The 19,804-nt window shown below is 36.3% G+C and overlaps 1 long non-coding RNA gene across 1 annotated transcript; it reads left to right on the top strand.

Moving 5' to 3' along the window:
- The first annotated feature begins 15,264 nt into the window (after positions 1-15,264).
- LOC146139126 (uncharacterized) lies at positions 15,265-17,105 on the top strand. The gene is made up of 4 exons (XR_014501328.1): positions 15,265-15,410; positions 15,843-15,906; positions 16,116-16,180; positions 16,794-17,105. It is a non-coding gene; the product is annotated as an uncharacterized LOC146139126 (long non-coding RNA).
- Positions 17,106-19,804: the final 2,699 nt, after the last annotated feature.

The following is a 19,804-nucleotide window of genomic DNA, read 5'->3' as shown; positions in this document are numbered from 1 at the left end:
ATTTGTTTGCATTTTGTTGGCATAAATAACATTGTTTAAATACTTGGATACACCATGGTGTTTTACTTAAACACTGTAAGCTATATTAGACACTTGGATACACCCTGGTGTTTTATTTAAACACTGTAAGCTATAATGTTGATTTGTTATTGTTTAGATCACTTTATTTCAACCACTTGTTGATGTAGTTCACCATTTAAACTTGTTAGCATTGTAAGCATTTACCACGTTTTGCTAATATACTTTTAATGCTGTTGTAATTCTTACTTGTATCTGTTTTTCTTGGTGGAACAACCTATGTCCGATAATAGCGGATGGAGCCGATACCCGATACCAGTTTGTATATAAACTATACCGTCAGACAGTAGGTCGACATAATTATTATTGTTATATCTAAGGTTTGCTTTCAAAGCAGCGTTTTTTGACGAAAGGGTTTTAGATTCTTTGCTCAGTCAAGCAATATCCCTAAATAACAAAAAATGGAAGCAAAGATTAATTATGTTAATCCCGTAAAACCAAACTAACACAAAACGATTAATTTCTTGAACGCCTGGACAACGATAGAAGGTTACTTAGTAAATTATATTTTCCCGTTTCGTTCAATAAATCGAAACCAGTGTTGAAGTAAAACGCGAGCAACTTATCGGTTTAATACGAAGTGAAAAATTAACCAAAGTAGATCATTATTGCCCTGTAAGTTATTTTCTCTCATTGCCACATTTAATTCACTTTTAATATAAAACCCAGGTTTGACGATGGGAACAATTTTTTTAAATATATATTTTTAACTTGAATAGATTTAAGAATTCGATCTAAATTTTTTCGCTTTCGACAAACTATGTCTCAGGCTCCATATTTATTTACAGTGTCACAATCGGTTATTGTCTACTTGTATTGGTTTAAGCTTAATGTTGAGTTGTAGTGGAAAATTAACTTCTTCCTAATTATTGCACAGCTGTACGATTGCGCAGAAACCACGTAAACAGCAACGAAACGTAAAATCGTTCAGCCAGATTCAAAGGTTGTGGTGCCATTCACGATACAAAACCATATTAAAAAACGTTATAAATTCTCTTAAATGGCGAAGAACTGGATGAACTGACGAACGGCGCTGCCCCTGAACAAACAGTAAAGGCGAAGTAAAAAAGCTTTTATAAATCGGGATACATTTTATCGTTTACATTGCCAAATACAATGGCAATACATAAGCGCGCATTTGGGCTGAAATAATTTACAAGTGCAAAAGTTTGAATAGATAAGTTGACCAAAAATGTATTCTTTACGGGGCCATAGCATGACCCCCGCCATTTAATACGCCCTGTTTTTATTTTATGTTGTATTTTCTGTATATAGGTGAAATACTAACACATTCTGAATTAAATATAAAACATTTAAGCACAATTAACGTAAGCAATGTTCGGCAGGCCACATATATTTATTTTGTTTTGCACATGTACCACATAGGCCTTGGGTTGAACCATAATCCGATAGACATCATAAAAGGCCATTTAGCAAGAAAACACAGTAAAGAAAAAAACGCTGCATCAGATTTAAATCCATAGCTAAATCTATTTGCTTTGGGCCGAATAAAAGCAAAAGACTTGAAATAATGAAACAGTTAGAAATTATTTCTACTTCAAAGTGCGTTGCAACCTCACAAAATGTGTGGCGGGCTTGTGTGAGAGACCCTTGATTTCATTTAGTTTCTATCTGGTCCCCGTGTAATGTTTGTTTTTGTAGTCCATTGCTTGGTCTAGCTTGGAGATCCCTGAATTAGTCTAGCTTGGAGATCCCTGAATTAGAGCAAACAGGAATATGATATATACTGCATATGCCGTATATAGGTAAAACGTTTGGTTAGTTTAGACTTCACTGTTTCTCACCACTTTGGGCTTGAAGTTGATTCTTTTGTACAAAACAAATTATAACTACTTGACATGGTAGCTCACCATTTAAACTTCTACTCGTTAGCATTGCATGCTACCATGTTTTGTTATTCACTTGGATATACTTTTAATGCATTTATGCAATTGTATGTTATCATTGCATCTGTGTGTTGCATATTCAGTTAAATTAGTTGGTAAAACTCGTGCACCGTTTTAGGGTGAGATTACAACTAACATGGAATTTGCTTCTCGAAGATATTGGGTCGTTCGCGGAGGAGTTGCTGTACGACGAGTGCTTGGAAATGCATTTTCTGCCGCCAAAGAAATGCGGCCAGCGGACAAGAGAAGATGGCCGACTTACCGCGTGAGCGCATCACGACCAACCATGTTGTTCTGACAGCCTTGCTCGCGGTTAATTAATCGATCTCAGGGGCGACATCGAGCGGTAGAAGTGACACTTGTGGAGCTCTTAAGATTTATCTAAAAAAATCCTTCTAAATATTTATAATGGCATAACAAAAATATAGTTTCAGAACTTTTTTTCAGTGCAACTCATTGAAACGCTTTAGGCAAACAAAATATGTTGCTTATATATAAGTCAAAAATGTCACCGGGTCTCTAAAATAAACATTGTAATAATAAAGGTGCCTGGACTTTACCATTGATTCGCTTAGCGTCCTGTAAAAATAAGTTGTAGCAAGCTTTAGAAGGTTGGTAGTTGGTCCTTTTATTTATTTACTTTTTGTTACAGTAACGCTCATGAATCAAGTTTTGTCAGGGAAAAAGAACTGATTACTTTGTAATGTTACGCCAAGCTGTAGGATTTCTACTTTAGGATGTCAAGCGCTACACTTTACGTGTTGTTCAAGTTCAACTGTATTAATAAAAGCGATAAGGAAAACAACAAAATAGCAAAACAATGAAAATCGGCAAACGCATAAAAATGTTGCAGAAACGTCAATTCCCAAGGTTTCTAAATGTTTCACAAGCTCTCCCAAAACCGGATTGCTTTATTGGTTTACGTTTTCCGAATCACCACGACGAAGAGAAAAATGGTGTAAGTGCCAATGTAACTAATTGCTTGATGCCAATCGTACTAAAATAAGAAATAAAGCGTGGAAGATGAGGTGCAAAATTTAAAAAGCGATACAATTACCGTGAGTGAGAAAGAAAGAGTTAAAATAACAACAAGCGTACAAACGATTGAGCAAAGAAAGAATACCAAATGCAAACAACATGGCTGTGTAAATTTGCCAGCCTCGTGTTGTCGCCGATACGAAATGAATCTGGCAAATAACATGCGACTTAACATTATACGGAAAGCGTAATAGCTTCTTTATTTTTAAAAGCATAACATTTTTACTTGTGCCTAAACGTTGCACCACGTTGCGCTACACGTTCGGTAGATAGAAGTTTCATGACATGTGTTTTCTTTATATTTCACGATGAACGTAGTGCGTGTATAGCCTACATTGTAAATAAAGAAAAAGCGCTCGTCGTCTCTTGATTGGGTTACGCTATATTTTTGCCGCTGCCAAACGCCTGTCGCTGACCTCGTGTACGCACCCAACTGTGCTTTAAAACTTTATCATTGTAGAAAGGTTGCGTGACGCGACTTCGTCACCAGGTTTTTTCTTGTGCGAACACTCGCTCACTTGCTTTTTAAATTGTGACCATCTCACACAACAACTAAAACAGGACAAACCTCGTGCTACAAAACGGTTTGCAATCGAAGGAATGTCCCTTCAAAGCTAAAACAGTAAAACAAATGAATGATTTTGAGAGTAAAAGTGTAACGGCAAAAAAACGAAATTAGGCAAGAAGTGAAATGCAGTGAAGCAAATTAAACAAAGAAAACCAATAATAAATTACAAAACAATTGTGTCAAAAATTTGTTAACTTAGTACTTCCCCACAATAAGGTTACATTATAAGGATACGGCCTGTCTGGAATCGGCATTTAATTGAATGGCGTAGAAAAAATTATCACATTTAAGTGGGTGAATGTAAAAAAAACTACTTCCCTTTCTTCGTAAAAAATTAACGCATAACCTGAAAAGCAGGTTTTGAGTTTTTTTGAAATAGATTGACTAATTAAGTAGCCTGCAAAAAATGCAAAAAGCCAGTTAAGCATAAAAGTCTTTACTTCGCAAATTTACTTTACCAAGGTCATACACTTGGTAGCTTGTAGTTAGAATATGTTAAAAGCTGTTTACAAAACAGAAGTACAGCTGACATATTTATTCGGTCTTTCACGGAGGAGTTGCTGTACGACGAGTGCTTGGAAAATGTATTTTCTGCCGCCGAAGAAATGCGGCCAGCTGACAAGAGAAGATGGCCGACTTACCGCGTGAGCGCATCACGCCTTAACCATCCGCCATTCTCATTTGTGGGCGCCCAATGATTTGGTTCGCTCGTGGTTAAACAAGGCCGTAGCCAAGTCAAGCGCTTCTTTTTAAGTACTTTGTGTGCGCAATCTTACCGCTGTGAGTCAACGCCCCTACAACTTGATAATGCTAACATTTTGAGAAATGTGCAAATACTTTATCTGTGCCTATTTCGTCACGCCTCTAAATCCTAAATGTTGAATTTTAAATCAAATAGCCGCAATACTTTCTATTTTTTCGCCTTTTCTTGACATTCTCCTTCAGTTGAACATTTGCGGAAAACTATAACAAAGTTATAATAATATCAGATTTTGCAAATTTACGTTTTTATAGCGTCACAGTATGACCACATATAGTAGTGTGCATTTCTTTTTCTGACCCGACATTTCTCAAGTTGCCCGGCGTAAAAAATAATTGGCCACCCTTGATCTAACATAATCCTCGCCCTGCAATTTGCTACCTCGCCCTAAAATACTTTCGTTCAGATTTGGGCGAAAAACAAACATTTAAAGCATTTCCCTTCGAAATTTGCGTTCGACAAACAGGTGAATTGATTGCAAACGCACAAAAAGCTCCACAGTTCCTTTGTTACACCACTGTCGGTTATCGTCGCGTCACAGCCACTCTATTTTATTAAACGATGTGATTTTCTGCTTAACTATGACCATGATTTTTGGTACTAGAGATAGCAAGCCAAAAACATACTGAATGCTGCGATTTGTTTCCGAAATTATGCAGCTGAATCACAGGATTTTAGTAAAATCACACAATACCTTCCCACGCCTAAGAATGACTTTAATCCCCCAAATCCGTCATGACTTTCTTTCAATTGTAGCTTATCAAACCACTTCTTGCTTAAGAGCGAGCAGTGTGCGCGAATTGTGAGCAACGTTGCTCTGTATTTCTCTGCTATTTGCGAACGACCAGCGAGCGAAGTTGTGCATGCAAATACCAAAATATAGTAATAAAGAACGAACAACTTCGCCCGCACAAGATTTGCATTTTCTCAAACTAAATGATGCAATACCTTTTTCATGTTTCACCTGAGTTCTACCGCCTTTGCTAAACATCGATTGACGTTATTCGTCATCGTTATTTGGACGAGGTTGAAAACGCTGTAGCTTGGTTGCTGCGTTTCGTAAGTTACATACAAAACAAGAAATCAATGTTTGCATCTTCGTTTTGTACCTGAACTTAAAACTGGCGAACTCGCAGTGATCAAGTACGTGGAAAAACAAAACTTCTCAGAAGAAATCCGGGTTTCGTCACACTGTCAGAAAGAGAAAATAAAATGACCTTGCCAAAACTGAACCCGATGTTGGTCGAAGGTGTTTTGCGCGTTGGAGGGCGCCTTAATTACGCTCCGGTATCATACGATCTGAATCATTCGTGATACTGCCACACAAACACCCACCACGTAACGGACTTGATTATTGAGGATCACCACCAAACAGTTCGCCACTCTGGCATGGGCCTAACATGGAACTTGCTGCGCCAAACATATTGGGTCGTTCGCGGAGGAGTTGCTGTACGACGAGTGCTTGGAAAATGCATTTTCTGCCGCCGACGATATGCGGCCAGCGGACAAGAGAAGATGGCCGACTTACCGCGTGAGCGCATCACGCCCAACCATCCGCCATTCTCATTTGTGGGCGTCGAATGTGTTGCTCCGCTCGTGGTTAAACAAGGCCGTAGCCAAGTCAAGCGTTTCTTTTTGGATTCGTGGTATAACTCGTCACGGTCGATTTATTGCCAACGCACTAAAAGCGCCACACTTCCCTCTTGTTGCACCACAGTCAGACATTGTCGCGTCACAACCAGCCTATTTTATTGTGTGTAGCTTAATGTTGAGCTGTAGTTGCAATGTAAAAAATATTTTGCCTTGGTTTGTAAAACATAATTTGAAACAGTGACTTTGACAACTAGATTTGTTTTTAGTTTAGAACATAAGCAAACCTCCACTATTACGTCACAATGGCAGGTGATTGTTATTAGGGTTTGAAAGACGCTACGCGTTTTTTTGTGTATGTCATTTGCAAACTAACTGAAGTTTAAGTCAAATCGACACAATTTTGAAGTAATACTTTCATTGCGCAATAATTATAACAACAAGAATCGTTTTGCTTAATTTTAATTAAGTATAATAAATCCATAAAGTCGATTAAAAACTTGATCCTAGCTATAGATTTTAGATTATTGGCTAATCTAAAAATAAAGGTGGATTTTCTGTGGCAGAAAGTACTTATGGCAGCCGCACCTACGATTACAATTAGAACTAACGAGCTTGCAAAAAACTTAAATAAAATCCCAACTAGAATTACTTTTGTTAGTTTCAAAATTCATTTAAAAAAAACTTTTCTCGTAAGAGTGTGACTTCTAGCATAGATTGACGATTTTTATTTCACATTCATAGCTAAAAAACAGCTTAATTACAAATTAGATTAGAACTAAAATTACAACACACAAACAGTTCCCACATTGGTGCAGAACGAAAATTGACGGCTCCCGCATTAGATTAAAACTAGTGTTAGCAGCAGCTCTCTCCAATTTGCCGAATTAGACAGCTAAAAATGTCTAGATGTCCACTTCTGCCAGGTACTAGGCTTATTTCACAGCTGATCATTGTTAATTGATTCAGTTATGGTTTGGCTTGGAAGAAATGGTTTCAGACTGTTTTTAATTTACACAAATATGACTAGTTGTGAATAAAATTCACAATTAGTACGGTTAGTACCTGAATCAGCCCGAACAACACCAGAAGACTGCGGAGCAATTTGTTTTTATTTAATCTTACATTTAAACAAAACCAAATTAATACATTTATTTCCTCATCTTTTAATATTCCAGCCGAAGCCGAATACCTTCAGTATAAAAAGTCAATGTTTGGAAAACGTGGCTGTTGTTCAATAGAGATGCAACCACCCTTAAACTTACTCAGCAACTAACTTATTAGCGCAGTAGTTTTCAAACCGGGTCCATGGACTTAGTTTTCGTATAAATAAATGCTTAATTGAAATGTTAGTGTGTAATTTAAAAAAATTGAATATTTTTGCTAAAAAAGTTTTTTAGTAAAAAATCTTCGGCCCGTGATGTTCAAACGATAAAAACTCAGATTTTAAGTTCACCTGACCAATATAAATTTAACTAAAAACACTTTTGTTCAGATTTGGATGAACAAAAAAAACTAACTCGAAAGAAATTCCCTTTAATGCTCGTCACGGTCTTTTGATGGTTACCGCATAAATCTCCACACTTCCTTCTTGTTGCACCACAGTTGGTTACTGTCGCGTCACAACCAGCCTTCTTGTGTTGCTTTAAGTTAATGTTGAGCCATAGTTACAATGTAGGCTATACCGAAGTCAATAGAACTTGGTTGCTTGTAATTTAGAAGTTGGACTAAAGGTTGTTTGTAAACAGAAGTGAACTTACCACAGAAATATAATGGTTGCGTTTTATCTGTGTTGTAATATTTTTCAGCACTTGCTCCATTATTTTTTTTACAACTAGCTAAAATATGCAAAGGTGCTCAGAAAATAAAGATAGTATTTACAAAGTTAAAACTCTTCAACTTACAAAGAAATTAAAGTCATTATGTTACGCAAACGGAAAGGAACGTGATGTAAAACAATCCGCCAAAGTTATCCATCAACTCGGCCGGGCATATCACGAAATAGCTGATGAATTACCCGAGGGTAGAGACAAGAAAATATCTCTCATTCGCAGCGCCGTGTTGTTAAATGCAGCTGTTGTGAGGAAACCTGACAACGTTGCTGAGGTTGAGAAAGATCTCGATGAGCTTTGTTCGCGCGTTGTTCAACTTGCTGGCAGCCATGACACCAGTGTGGACAGTTTGAAGCAACTAGTTGAAGCATCTGTTACTAAAGTGAAAGACTTTCGGTGTTGGATAAACGATATTGCGTTAAAGGCAATTTCACTTGCAGAAACCGATCAACGTAGAGCTAGTCTGATAGAGAGTTTGCAAAGAATAATCACAGAAAAATACAAGTGGCTCATGGCAGATATAATGGAGTTTTGTGTGGAAGTTACAGGTCCAGCTCCTTGTAAATATGCTTTGGTTGGAATGGGATCACTTGCTAGAAATGAAATAACTCCTTATTCAGATTTCGAGCACATCTATTTGTTGGTAGAAGGTGTTCAAAATCGTTCAGATTATGATAATATACTTGAATATTTCCGTTGGGTATCTGTGATGTTTCAAGTTGTGGTGGTAAACTTTGGTGAAACCATAATACCAAGCGTAGTTTTGCCTTTCATTAATGATCAGGAAATCGACCAAGATTGGTTCTTTGATGCGCACACTCCTCGAGGCATTTCGTTTGATGGAATGATGCCACATGCTTGCAAGTTCCCACTTGGCAGGTCAGCTACACCGAACAAACCCTGGGATACTGAGCTGATCAAACCTGTTTCTGAAATGCTTGAATATCTTGGACGGGATATTGACCTCAAAAACGGTTACCACTTGGGCGATATTTTAACTAAAATATGCTTTGTTTGTGGCGATGATGCAATCTACGATCAAATGAAGATAAAAACAATTGACATCTTACAACAACCTCGTTTTGATGAGAATCTAGAAAACCAACTTAAGGAGGATACTGACAAATTTAACATAGATGAATGCTTGAATTTGATGTATATTGAAAACTCAGTAAACATCAAAAACGTCGTATTTCGAAGCGTCACTTTGTTTATTGCAGCACTTGGTAGACGATATAATTGCAAATCATCGTCTTCTTTCGATATTCTGTGTGAATTGACTCCAAGACAAATATCACAGCAACAATCGGATGATTTTATGTTCGCACTTGCTTTCGCCTGTGAAGTTAGGTTGCGGGTTTACTTCAAATACTCCCGCCAGTGCGATTATCTTGACGCAAGATTCGAACCTTTTCATGATTTGTTGCTTGAAGTATTTGGAAAATCAAGAATTGTTGAATTTTTTACTTTGGCTTCCACTTTGCAATTGTTCACCAACAAGCAATCTGAAACAGGAGAATTAACTTGGATGCGTGTTATACTTTCACTTATCTCTTTACGTTTGTATAACGAAGCAATTAGGGTTATGAAAAAAACAAGAAGCAAAAATATATTTGAGTTAAAAGAAGCAAAGTCACTGAGTTGCTTTTGGGAAGGTTTATGTCACTATCATCTTAATCAGCATAAAATCGCTTTGAAGCGCTTTCGATGTGCTTTAGATTGCATGGAAGACCACGATCCAATGCGGTCTGTAGTGTTGTGGAAAACGTTGTATATGATGGGAATTTGTTACAATGAGCTTGGAATGAATTTGGATGCGATTAATTGCTACGAAAAAGCTTTGCATTCAAGCAGCACAGATATGGTTACACGAAAACTACAATGTGACTTGTTCCGGTTGTATGTTAAAGAGCAAATGTTTGAGAAGGCTGGTAACATGATTAATCTTGTTTTAAAAGACAATATTTCGAAAAACACTCAACAAAATGCTGCTCGATATTACTGCTATATTGGTAAATACAAAGAAAGTATTGAATACGGTGAGAAATATCTACTTCAATGTCGTGAAAAGGCCTTCGATGAAACTTCAGATCACGACACAGCAGATGCGTTGCTAAATCTCGCTTATACTTACATCGAGATGGAAAACTACACAGAAGCTAAAAAGGTCATTAAAATGGCGGAAAATATTTCTAAGAGTAAGCATTATGTTCCAAACAACAAGTTTCATCTTCCTGCTGAATGCAAATGTCTCTTGGCTAAACTTTACGTAAAAAAAAACAACTTTCCACAAGCTAGTGATTTGCTTAAGGAAGCTTATGAGCTCTACTCCTCAAGCAAACAATTTCAGCGACGCAAAGTTCGTGTCAAAGCTGAAATGCATAGGTGTATTGGAATGCACAATGAAATCAACAATAACTACAAATTAGCGTTAGATCAGTATAAAGAAGCAATTTCCACATATGATGGACATCAGGGATATGACTTTATGATGTTAGTTGCAAATGCGAAATTAAATGCTGGAATTTGTCTCAACAAACTTGATCGTTCCGAGGAAGCTTACAACACACTAGAAACTTCTCTAGGAATGTTTTTAGGATTTCATAAAACAAAAAAAGATGAGTGTATTGGAAAATGTTATGGGGAACTTATTGTTGGTAGATTTAAACTAAACAAACATGAGCAGGTTGTTGATTATTTTGATAAAGGGCAAGAATATATAAAACAGCTTCCATTTGAAGATCTAAAATATTTATTATGTTTTGTCGGTCGTTCGTATCAACAACTTGATAAGTTTGAAAATGCGGTGAAATGCTTTAAACAAGAAATCGAACTTCTTTCGACGTCGGATCCCGATAAAGATGCAGCGATGTGTATTGCAGATTGTCACAAGCGAATCGGTGAATGTTATTTGCAGATGAAGCTTCATGACAAAGCAATACAGAGTTCAAAAACAGCAATCAAGATGTGGAGAAAAATCGACGATCCTTTGGCGAGTAAGATAATTAAGGAATGCGACAAAACAATAAAACTTGCAAGACGTGGTTTGAAACTGAAAAAATAAACTTCTTTCTAACTGTTGCTGCTCATTTGAAACCTTAAATGGTGGCCAAATCACATTTGAAACCATAAATGGTGGCCAAAGCTCTGGCCTACAGACATAAGTACTTTTATTAGAATTATTATAATTAAAGCGTTAAAACAAAATATGAAAGCTCATAATGCTTACTTTTGAATCCTATTCAGCCTCTTAAAGGTTTCTTATTGGTAAATTATTTGCAGTTGTCAAAAATTTGTTTGTAGAAGCCTAATATAAAATTTCGAAAATGTATATATGAGTGTTGTTCACCAATTGTTCTTTAATTAAAATTGACACAAATTAAACTTTATTAAGTTTTTTTTCGAAGATTTTATAAGGTTGTAAGAGTAATTAGGATAGGGTAGAGATTTTATTATGACGAAAAATTTACACAAAAACCTAATAAATATTAGTTTACTAACTTTGTTGATAGTTCAGTTGGTAGAGCAGTGGTCGCCTATTCCCGCATACAAGCTAAATATCAAGCGATTTCAAGCGAACCAGAGTTTGTAAAATATCAAAAATCTCATTTTATAGAACCCAAGCCATTGTTTGGCAACACGCGTCACAATACAGCGCAGCGCTCGGCATTGTTACGTAACACCTTCCCTTTTATGTGTCTCGAGTCTGTGAAGAGAGATCGAACCATGTATCTATGAAACTAGAACACGTGCGATAAAAAACATTTACCCCCAGGAAATGAGTGAAGAATTTGCATTGTTAAATCAAATGACAACAGGGTAAATTAAACCAGAAGTTTTAACTAAATATGTTACAATTAAAAAGGTCAAATTATCAAAATTAGTGAAATTCTACAGCGTTTATGTCAACCAAAATAAAAAAAGCTTGAATAGTTTATTTAAATTGACTCAAAATCCCTTGTATTGTGATTAGGATGTTTAGGTTTCACTTGATTCCAGTAATAAAACAGTAATTGGAAAAACATCAACGTCAAAATAAAACTGAATTTTGAACCAAATTTAGACTAGCAAATAAGTGTCGCAATAGCATATTATCGAATAAAGGCCTAAGCCCTTTAAAATATGAAAAAAAAATATATATATGAGATGAAAAAATTAAAATATGCCTAAAAAACTTGTAACTAACCTAAAACCCTACCCTCAACATCATCACTAATCCTAACAATTCCAACTCTAACCCGAACGCTAGCCCCTTCCTATTAACACTCATCAACCCAAACAAGTGCAAATCGTCCGGTGCGTCCAACGGTGGCGTTTAGAGCAACTTTTTGAGACGTTATTAGAGATGACGTCATAAGTTACGTCACGTTTTGCGCGAACACAGCTCGTTTGCTTCTAAAACAGTGAACTACCCAACAAGAATGCCCTCGTGCTCTAGAACGGTTTGCATCGCAAACAAAAGAATGCCCCTCAAAGGCTAAAACAATAAGTCATTAGTAGGGCCCGCTAAAGTCAATAAAGTTAAAAGAAATTTTTTTAAGGTTAAAAAAATGGCCCTAGTGATTAGTAGTGAAAACGTAAAAGTGTAACAGCAAGAAACGAACTAAGGCAAGGAGTGAAGTGCATTAAAACAAAGTAAATTAAACACAAGAAAACCAGCTACTTTTAAAACATCTGCTGTTCTCCAGTGAACATGTGCGCAAATATGCAAGTGAAATCTCAGGTTAATCACGCGAAGCACAAAACAAATCTTTTTTAAGAAGTGGCATTAAATGATAATTTGGAAACAAACTGCATTTAGAGTTTGTGGCAAAAATAGTTTATGATTCCACACATGACAAAACATGCAATCGTATGCATATAGCGCCTTTGGGCTGACATATTGCATAAAACGGTCAAAAAATGAGGAAAAAAATAAGTTCGCAAAGTCCAGAAATTTTGTATTTGCACAGTAAATGCTGGAAACAACATGTTTATGTCGGGTTGGGACATGGCCTAGTGGCCAACCCCTGGGTCTGACCCATGGTAGCTTTACAATATCGCGTTTAAAGCAATCAGCATCTTAAGTGAGTTTCTGTGTTGGAGATTTATAATGAAGAGGTCATAAAACACGGGTGGCAGCCTTGTTTGTGTTAGATGAAGCCACTAAGTAAACACATCAATGTTTTTACAGGGTTTATATTTGTGAGGCTTTCATTAAAATGACTGTGGTTAAAAATCTCGAATCAAAACGTAACGTTTACACAAGAAAAACGTGTGGACTTTAAAGATATCGAAGTGTCCCTGATTTGTCGATAAAATTAAAGTAATATTAAGTAACCTCAATTGTTATCCACAAGCTAGGGTCACAAATATCGACAAACAAACGATAAATTAACTGCTGTGTGCGAAAATGAAACATCTCTCATTCGCAGCGCCGTGTTGTTCTGACAGCCTTGCTCAGATTAAGCTTCAGCCATTTGATCTCGGTTAATTAATCGAGCTCAAGGGCGACACCGAGCGGTGGAAGTGACACTTGTACGAAATCTTGATTTTTAAGAAGCCGCGTGGCGCGAACAACAACGATGGTCTCTTTCTTGGGCGAATGCTAGCTCGCTTGCTCCAAGATCATGTTATATCACAACAACAAGACTAACCTCGTGCTCCAAAACGGTTTGCAAACGAAGGAATGTCACTTCAAGGCTAAAACAGTAAAATAATGAGTAATTAGGAGTGTAAAGGTAAAAGGGTAGTGACAAAAAAAAATGTGAAGTAAAGTAAAGTAAAGCGAAGCAAAAGGAATGAAAATTAAAATCTGAAATCGGTTAACTGAATACTTAACTTAATGCCCGACGCAAGTGTGACGACACAACTCATATTGTTCTGTTCCAATGAAAAGCCCGCATAAGCGCACCAGAAGCTAACATAGAGACATTTTGATAAATAATGAAAAATGTATATTGAGATTTAATTAAATAAAAAAATTCAACTTGATTTTATGTAAACTATTAACTTTACATTTTATAAAAATTGTAGGGGCAGCTAGAATAAAAAAGCGATTTTGTTACGAAATTAAACATTTACACAAATCTTAGTAAACATTATTTTTTTCACTTTGTTGTTAGTTCAGTTGGTAGAGCAGTGGTCGCCTACTTCCGCATACAAGTTAAATATCAAGCGATTTAAAAGCAAACCAGAGTTTGTAAAATATCGAGGACGTCACATACCAGAACTCTTGCAGTCAAGTTTGAAACTTTGCCAATATCAAGACATGTATAAACGTGCAAGAAGTTCAATAAACACGTCATTACAACATTCAAGACAAAGTTCTCACGCAAGGAACGACTTAACAAACGTCGCAATAATTGATTTACTATGTTCCCAATTGTCTTTTGACTTCCAGTTCGCTCATTAACCTCCAGAAATTTTAATTTTAGTTTTTACTTTGCTCAACCGGTAAAACAATTACATTAAATTTAATTCAAAATTATTGTTGGTAAAACATATTGGCATAGTTTTTAATATTGGTTTTACTGTATTTTGTCCTGCACAAACTTAATGCTTTTGATGATAGTAATGTTTGTGTCCATTTGATGAATAAGCTTTGATTTAGAATATATTAATAAATGTTATAATTTGCTAAACCAGTGCTTCCCAACTTTTTCAGTTTAAGTTTCATTGCGCGACCCACAATGAAAAGACCGAAACGGTCCCCCGAATTCCTCTAGCGGTTTCCCAAATTTTGGACTTGCAACTTTTTGGTATTTAAATGAAACACTTGCGGTCTCTTAAAACTACTTGCGGTCACCCAAACCAAACCTTAAAAAAAACCTGCCAAAGAGTGAAAAAAAATTAATGAGAAAAGAAACGGTAAAGTTTGATTCGCAATTGGTTGCTGGTCCAATCAAACAAAAACGACATTTTGGCAACTATAGCATTTTTAAGCGATTTAGGAGAAATTACAACCTAAAACAAAATGAACAAAAAACTATAAATATACAAAGAGGTTCGTAAAATATTTCGTTTTAAATTTCTTGTGGACAAACTTGAACCTTTAAAAGCCAAATTAAAGCAACCCGAAAGTATAAGAATGTCGTTCCTGAAAAACGTGATTCCAACATTAATGCATTGCACCCAAGATTGCCTAAACGTGACGGAAAAACGTCATTGCAACTTGAATAAACTTGATTTTAAGGCGTCGCAGTTGTTTGTTCTCCACAGATGGCTGGAATATATTGTCTGTGAAAGGTCTTCCCTAGAAACCGAAGCAGGGAAAGAAAATTTTAACAACTAACCTTAGGAAGCATGAGGTTACTGGAATATTAGTCTAAATACATTTAAAAAGATACCTTTTTTACCAGTGCTGAGTACCTGGATAATTATTTTTGTGAAATGTCTGTCCGACTTATTTTTAACACTGAAGCTAAGTGTAAAGAATTACAAGAATAACTTAATATCAATCGAATTTATGATTTAAGATTTAAAATAGTTTTAAAGGAAATATGTGTAGCTTGCGTTTACCTTATTGAATAAACAACTTGGTTTAAAGTTTTAATTGTAAAAGTTAGCGATAAGTTGAAAATGAACAAACTGATATTTATTGTTGTGGTTTGTGCTGCTTTTTTGATGATGACTGATACTGTGACGTCACAAGGACCGTAAGTTCACGTAAATAAAAAAAAAACGTAATAAATAATGATAGAAATTTGAAATACTGCTATCAATCTAAAACATTTTCATAAAATGTGAGACTTAAATAAACTTTGGCCGAAACCCAGAATGTACAACTATAGTTACAACAAACAGCCAAACCGGTGTTAAATATAGGAAGACTTATTACTCGTCGATTCGACTAGAAAATAGAAACAATGTTGTTGACTCCTTAAGTTGAAATTGGTAAACTCGTATAATTATAAGCCATAACTCAACCAAAAATAACAAAGATTACATAAAGCAAATTGTGTTGTGTGCAAAAAGTATGATTAATAACACAATTTTATAAAATGTATTGAATGCAAACACTTCATTTAAGAGATATTGGACAAAAGTCCAAGTTGAGTATTTTCTTGATGCATGATTTTTTTGTACAGGGGAGGTGGCGGCCTTGGAAAACTAGAAAGAATCAGAAGTTTTCAGGCGAACATAAATTTGAGGGTGAGAAGAAGTTTTTGCTAATAAAGTATTGAATTGTTGCTTGTTGGTTTGACACAACTATTATAATTTATTAGGATTAAAATAAAATACCTCATTTAGATCACTTTACATTTTTTGAATAATTTTGGGATACGCCCCCATCTATACATAACAAAATAATACTTGATTAAACATTAATAATAATGTAAAATAATTTCAAATTTCTTTAGGAGGAAAATAGTGAGATTGTAAACAACTTCAATCAAGAAAAAGCATCTTCATATAACAAAAAATGGTAAGTTTAACACAATTTATTGAGAACGATTATATTGTACGGACACTAATTTTATTTTAGTCCACATATTGGATATTAATTTTCCGTTATCGTTGACTAATGTCATTTTAGTAGAAAAACGAACATACACTATGTTTTTGGTCGTTAATTTCTTGAAATTACTTTTATTTTGTGTATTATGTGCTCTTATCATCATTACTTTGTGTGTGTGCCAGTGTTGTAAACAGTTCATTTTGAAACGGCTTAAGTCACATTTGAGTCAAAATCCCAATCAAGTCATAATCAGAGCAAGTTTTTAAGTCAAGTCTTTGTCATAAAAATTAAACCTCAAAATATTAAAAATGGTTAAACTCAACCAATTATGAATAACAATAAAATAAAAAATAACAAACACGCAACATATCGCAAGTTAATTGTTTATGTGTAAAATTGAGATAAATAAGTCAATTTTATAAAAAATGCCTATTAAAAACACTTTATTTTAACCCAAGCCCCCTGTCCAAAAGACTTAAGTTAAGTCAAGTCATTTGAAAATCGTAACCTAAGTGCACTTTAACTTAAGTCATTACAACACTGGGTTTTTGCTTTAATTATCGTGAATCCTGTTTCACAGATTCGTCATCTTCAAAATGGAGCAAAAACAAAATTGAACAATGAATATAATCAACTAATCTTTCTAATAATTAATCATTAGATGCTTTCCTAAGCTTATAAAGGTCAATAAATCTCTACAAAATATTATTACAAACTAACTATAATGCTTCTTGGCCGTTTAATTTTTTCTCAAATTTAAGTAATGGAAATAAATTTCCAATTTCAATGTGTTTTAATTGATTTTCTTAATTTACAGACAATTTACTGCAATTTGCCATTGTATCGTGGTTATTGTTTCGTTGTGTAAATAAACCACATTTCTCGGCTTCAATATCATTGTTCGACTTTATTGTAAATGACCAAAAACAATGTAGCGAAAGCCTTCTGTTTAATTCAATTTAAATTGTTTATTTGAAACAGGGAACCGAACCCGAACTTTATGAACCGGTTTCGGGCCGTTTTTTTGTAAGATTTTAAATAACCGAATATTTTGAAAGAACCTGAACCTAAACCGGACTTAAAACCGTCAGAAAGGCGAATCACTACAGCATGACGTCAAAACATATATTACAAGAGTCACTATATACTATTTTCAAAATTGTAGCCTTTAAGGTTTGTACTTAATAAGTGATAAATCATAGGTTAACTTTTATAGGACTGTAGGTTCATCTTAAATAAATGTAAATCATACAAATACTTAGTGTAACATACGCAGCAACAGCGCAAAATATGATGGAAAAACAAATGTATATCTATTGAATAAAACGATGCTACTTTATTGTTCAAAGGTTTCAATATTTGCTTTTTAATGCTTAATTGAAATTGAATATTTACGAGGTACAATTTAATAATTAATCTTTCTGTCATTTATTGACCAACAGCTTTATTATTACCAGAACTTATATTAAACCCAAACCGGAACTTTATGAACAGGTTTGAAATAACAATAGTCGAACTGCAGCTGAACCGGAACTTTTGAATTGCTCTGAACCGAAACCGAACCGTGTTTTGAAACAAACTTTAACCCAAAACTGAACCTGACCAGTCAACCAGTCACACGTTTTGGAGTACAATTTAATTGGTCATTACATTGTTGTTTATTTCTTAATTGGTTACGGGTTAAAACTTTTAAATTTCTAAAATAGGGTAATTGAAACTCCAGAGAGGTTAAGAACCAATGTTTAAAACAACATAAATTTTAAAATTAAATCGTGGTGGTCTAAATGATTTTACTCTTGCTACAGTTTGGATTATCGCAATATCACCGACCACCTGCCAACATGACTCCGACCACCAGCCAGCATAACACCGACCACCAGCCAACATGTGCAAACTGCCAACATGACACCTGCAAACTGCCAACCAACATGACACCGGCAAACTGCCAACACGACACCGACCACCAGCCAACACGACACCGACCACCAGCCAACATGACACCGGCAAACTGCCAACATGACACCGACCACCCAACACGACACCGACCACCTGCCAACATGACTCCGACCATCTGCCAGCATAACACCGACCACCAGCCAACATGACACCGACCACCAGCCAACATGTGCAAACTGCCAACATGACACCTGCAAACTGCCAACCAACATGATAGCGACCACCTGCCAACACGACACCGACCACCAGCCAACATGTGCAAACTGCCAACATGACACCTGCAAACTGCCAACCAACATGATAGCGACCACCTGCCAACACGACACCGACCATCAGCCAACATGACACCGGCAAACTGCCAACACGACACCGACCACCAGCCAACATGACACCGGCAAACTGCCAACATGACACCGAACACCAGCCAACAGGACACCGACCACCTGACCACCAGCCAACATGACACCGGCAAACTGCCAACACGACACCGACCACTTGCCAACATGACACCGACCACCAGCCAACATGACACCGACCACCAGCCAACATGACACCGACCACCAGCCAACATGACACCGACCACCTGCCAACATGACACCGACCACCAGCCAACATGACACCGACCACCCAACACGACACCGACCACCTGCCAACATGACTCCGACCATCTGCCAACATAACACCAATCACGTGCCAACACGACACCGACCACCTGCCAACACGACACCGACCACCTGCCAACACGACACCGACCACCTGCCGACATGACAACGACCATCTGACGACATGAAACTAACCTCAGCCAACATGACACCGACCACCAGCCAACATAAACAACGCCTGCCCACCCGTCACCAGCCAAAATGATACCGACCACCTGCCACAATGACATTGACCACCAGCCAACATGAGACCGACCACCTGCCAACATGACACTGACCACCACTTGTCACCATGACATTGCCAACCTATATAAACAATGACGCACCTACCTCGGCCAACTTTATAATCGAATAACTCATGTCCATATCACCTGCACATAAAAATTATATTCGATTATTTTGAGGATTGTGATATTCGATTTATGTTGAGGATTGTTGTTGTATTAGGGCTGGCATTTGCTCGCTCGCCAATTTACATGTTTTTTATTCGATAAGTGTCTCTAATAATGATTTTGTTCCATTGACAAACCGTAATATAACGCATGTTTATAAACTACAAGTAAACGTTGGTCAAAAGACAGCAATCTAAAATAGGCCTTTAGTTCTTAGATGTTCAAGCACACAGTTGGTTGGTTTAGTAAAATCATAAGGATGGTTAAGTTCAATATGACTTGACCCCCAATCGCCCGACTGGCGAGAGAGGAAACTTGGTAAATCATGTCAAACGCGAAAGTCCGATTATTGCGTAAATCGCTAAACATACACGTAACTCTTAAATCAAACAAGCAAAATCCAAACTTACCAACAAAATGGCGTTTTACAATACAGTTAACTGATGAAGTTTGACAAAGTAATATTCCTTTACACACAAACATTAAACGTATGCATTCCGGTCTCATTCTAAAAGCCAAAAAGCAAATTCAAAACAAACATAAAGGTGTAACAAAAAAAACTTAAAGTAGAATATGATGTT

This window comes from Ascidiella aspersa, chromosome 6, assembly GCF_963924565.1.
Source record: "Ascidiella aspersa chromosome 6, kaAscAspe10.2, whole genome shotgun sequence".
Lineage (NCBI taxonomy): Eukaryota > Metazoa > Chordata > Ascidiacea > Phlebobranchia > Ascidiidae > Ascidiella > Ascidiella aspersa.
Note: the sequence above shows the minus strand (reverse complement) of the source record. Positions and strands in the feature narration are given on the sequence as shown.